This window comes from Cyprinodon variegatus, unplaced genomic scaffold, assembly GCF_000732505.1.
Source record: "Cyprinodon variegatus isolate N-32 unplaced genomic scaffold, C_variegatus-1.0 Scaffold1976, whole genome shotgun sequence".
Lineage (NCBI taxonomy): Eukaryota > Metazoa > Chordata > Actinopteri > Cyprinodontiformes > Cyprinodontidae > Cyprinodon > Cyprinodon variegatus.
In genome coordinates, this window is record NW_015152429.1 from 55,247 (window position 1) to 59,377 (window position 4,131).

The window sequence follows — 4,131 nt, forward strand, 5'->3', positions numbered from 1 at the left end:
TGTGGACTGTCCTGCTGGCATTCTGTCCTTCTACAAGGTTTCCTCTGACTCACTGATCCACCTCCACACTTTCAACACCACATTCACTGAACCTCTGCATGCAGGATTTGGGTTTCTGTGGTCTGATCCTGGTTCTTCAGTGTTTCTATGCAGTTCACATTGAGAGGTGAGGCTATCTAAAGGGCTCCATAGACAATGGCAGTTTCTTTGTTTTAAAAAAAATCCACTGGTATTTCTAAATCTTAACTATATTTCAGTAAATGTCAGGGATAAAGGGGATGTGAATTGTCTTTGTACCATTTATAAACTACTGTTAAGAACCAACAGTAGTTTAGCGTTTGGCTTGATAAGTCAAAGCTATATCCATTGCATTACTTGGATCCAAGAAATTTCTCTTTTCTACCACTACAATTGTTTAAAGGATCATCTTAATCAGTCCACATGCAGTCTGGATAATGTCCATATGTGAAAGGCTCTCATTTTTGTTGGATTTGGGGAAGTGGTTCTTGTAAATTACTAGGACTTGTGTGTTAAAGAGGCTTCTGGGTAAGAAGAAAACACTGCATTATAATTGCTGTCCCAAAACCATGTTGTTGTTTTATTACATAACATAATTACACATCCTTTATACTCATTGTTATGATCTGCTGGATTTATGTTATACTGTTTCTACTGTTGAGAGTTATATATATATTTTTTTATTACTTATTAGTCTTACTCTTCCTGTTTTTTTTAGTTATATATTCAGCAGTCTTTGCTCTAGTTTTATTTTTGTCATTCATTGTTATCTTTGGGTTATATTTCCCAGTTACCATTGCCCCCTAAATTCACCTTCCTCCTTATTGTTTTTTTTTCTTCTGTTAGTTCTATTACACCTGCTCCATATCAGCTCAATAGCCCATTCTTTGTTCTGTTCCCCATGTATACACCACCCCTGCAGTTCCTCATTGCAGGTTTCTTGTTGCTTTGTTGTTACTTGGCTCTGTGTGTGTGTTTCTTCATCCTGTTTTTTTTTGTTTTTCTGTATTTTGTTTTTGGATTTGTGCCTCTGTTGAAGTGATGGTGAGATGAAACCTCATTGAACCGTTAGGGCTAATTGCTTCAACGATCCCCACAGTTCATGAAGCTTCATGTGAACATGTCACCACCTACTGGTGGAGAACAGAAATACAGTTAATAATATAATCTGTGATTTTTGCAATAGTTTTTCTTGTTGTTTTTCCTATTTTAGTCCCTTTAAATCTGTTAATGATTGGTGTGTATAATAAAATCCTTTGAATTTTTCTTTTTGTGTGAAATGTGTTAGAAGAGATTTAAGGTTTACGGTTTTTCTGTCATTTTAGTGAAATAAGCTCAAGCAGACAAATACGGCAATGATGAGCAAAATGAAAGTGGTTAGTCATTTTTATTCAAACATAATAGTTTTTCCACAGTTTTTGGGTTGTGTGTTCAACCAATCTTTTGACTAAACCAGCCAATCTAATTTGGTACTAGTTTTACCCAATCCATATTTGAACAGGGCAAACCAATAGAAATTAGTCACATTGACCAAAATACTTGTTAATTATTATCACAACTTTTAAGTCTAAATTGGATCTTGAACCAACAACCTCAGGAAGTTCATGTCTGACAGCTGACACCACTAGCAATGATAACTACTCATTAGAAAGCAATACTACCTAACACTAATATAACAACTGTAACCAGTGGCTTGCTCAGATTCTGATCATTACATTGTTTAATCTAACCAAAATAGTTTTAGCCAAAATAGACTGGCTGTTTTTCTAACCAATCTATTCTCAGAATCTATCCACACTCTTTCCAACTGACAGCAACTCTCCTACAAACTGCCACATCTTCACTAAATACCGAGGCTCTTTAAATGCCTGTTGAAGTTCCGGGCGAGCTGATCCACTTCCTGAAGCGATCTTATGGTACGGCGGGGTAGCAAGGCTTCAGACATCATCTATTTTGGCTCCTCCAAGCAAGCCTCGACACACGCTTAAAGGAAACTACCCTTCCGCTACTCAACACACGCCTCGAAGCCTCGGCTCATCACTAATCTGTTGTCTTTGGAAATTAATTAAATCTGCAAGAACTCATCTCTGCCTCCTATTATTTTTACCTAAAATAATAAATGTTTTTGTACTGAAACAGTAAGTTGGTGTTACTGGATCTGCCTCTCAGAAATGCCTTTTTAGGTTATTGCCTTTTGTAATGGCTTCCCACATAGCACCAACTGTAAATATTAGCATGTTTTTCTGTTATGCTGTGAGATTAGTGAGCTAATATGGCACCAAAAGTGAAAAGAGATGATCTTATAATGTTAGAGTTACTTGTAAACAGGCAGGACTGTGTATCTGTGGGATTGAGTTTGACAGTGCTGGGAGGTTTTTGAACAATTGTCTGGGTCAGTAGTAGGTTGCAAAACACTATATCTAGTTTTTCATGTAAAAAGGCAGCCCCCTATTTCTATTAATAATTGAATGATTCCATCCATTTTCTGTCACCCTAGATCCCAGCTGGGGTGGCGAGGGGTGCTGGTACACCCCCTCGCTGTCCACAAGGCGGGGTCCACCCTGGACAGGGCAACACAGAGACAAACAGAACAAACAACCATTCACACACACGCTCACACCTAAGGAGATTTAGAGAAGCCAATTAACCTAACAGTCATGTTTTTGGCCAGTGGGAGAAAGCTGGAGTACCCGGAGAGAACACATACATGCTCAGGGAGAACATGCAAACTCCATGCAGAAAGACCCCGGGCCGGGAATCGAACCCAGAACCTTCTTGCCAACACCGCACAACGGTCTGCTAATTTTTTTTTTATACATAGACACAGAAACACACTTGTACTGTTCATCTCCAGACCACGTCAGTCGTCCCTGTCTCTCCATCTCTGGCATTCAACGCTTTAACATAAAACTGTTAGCAGCGAAGCTGTAAGTGAACAAATTCACAAAAACCAAAAAATCCACATTCTATGTAAAAACAAACCCAAAGAGCTACCTTAAGTGATCTGAATACATGTCTGACCATTAGAAGAGTTTCAAGCAGCAACAAGTTGCTGAACCATTTAAGCAGAAATGTGTTCCTACGAACGCATTTCTGAGGCCTTTTCAAATAGCCACCGAATACATATTTGATATTGAAACCTTAATATTCTTTGTGGATTATCTTTGAATATTTTTAGCAAATGTTTGTGTAAAAAATATACTGAAGACTGGAAATGAAATGGGGCTAGCAGCCTAGAGAGGCCCAGACTTGGGTCTACTAGGCTAGTCGAGCGGAGAAACATAGCTGAGAAACATAAGCTGTGTAGGCGAGCTGAGAAACATAATCCCTCCGGCTTGTCCTGGGTCTTCCTCTGGGCCTCCTCCTGGTGGGAAGGTACTAGAACAGCTCACCAGGGAGGTGTCCAGGAGTCATCCTGACCAGATGCCTGATCCACCAGCATCTTTTTCCTTTGCCTTTTCATGAACAAGTCCTACATCCTGTTGTGTGACTGCTGAGGTAAACAAACATTTTATAGAAATCTACTTAACTTTACTGTACCACTATAGCGCCATTTATACTACCCTCTGAAACCGATTCATGGTTAGCTTGGTTCAGTTAACCGTGCCGAGCTTGGTTCCATACAACCATTTACACAAAACGCGGTTCCTCACCTCCTAGTGACGATCTATGGTACTACTGCTCTCTAGGGGTAAAGAATCAAATCAACATGGCAACGGCCGTAACATTCAGGGAGGTTGGTTATGGTTGGGATATTTCGTTGTTTGCGGAGAGTCAGGTGAAGAAGGCAGACTTTGGTGAATTAACTTGACAGTTGGCTTTTGGGAAGTGATTACGACAAACGATTAGGGCTTAGAGACGCAGGAAACAACGACAGACGTTGAGGTTCATCACACTTCATCACTGGAAATTGACATGATTACAGAGGCTGACTTTAAGGAAATTATGCGGTCTGTTCATCGTTCTTTGTTATCAGAGAACTGAGCAAAAACTGAACTGCTCCGAGCTCCACTGATGAACTAGTACCATGTTAGTAGTGGTTTGGTTGTGTCTGGCGCGGTCCGGTTCAGTTGTGCGGGCCAATTACACTCAACAGTTATCTCGGTTTCCGTG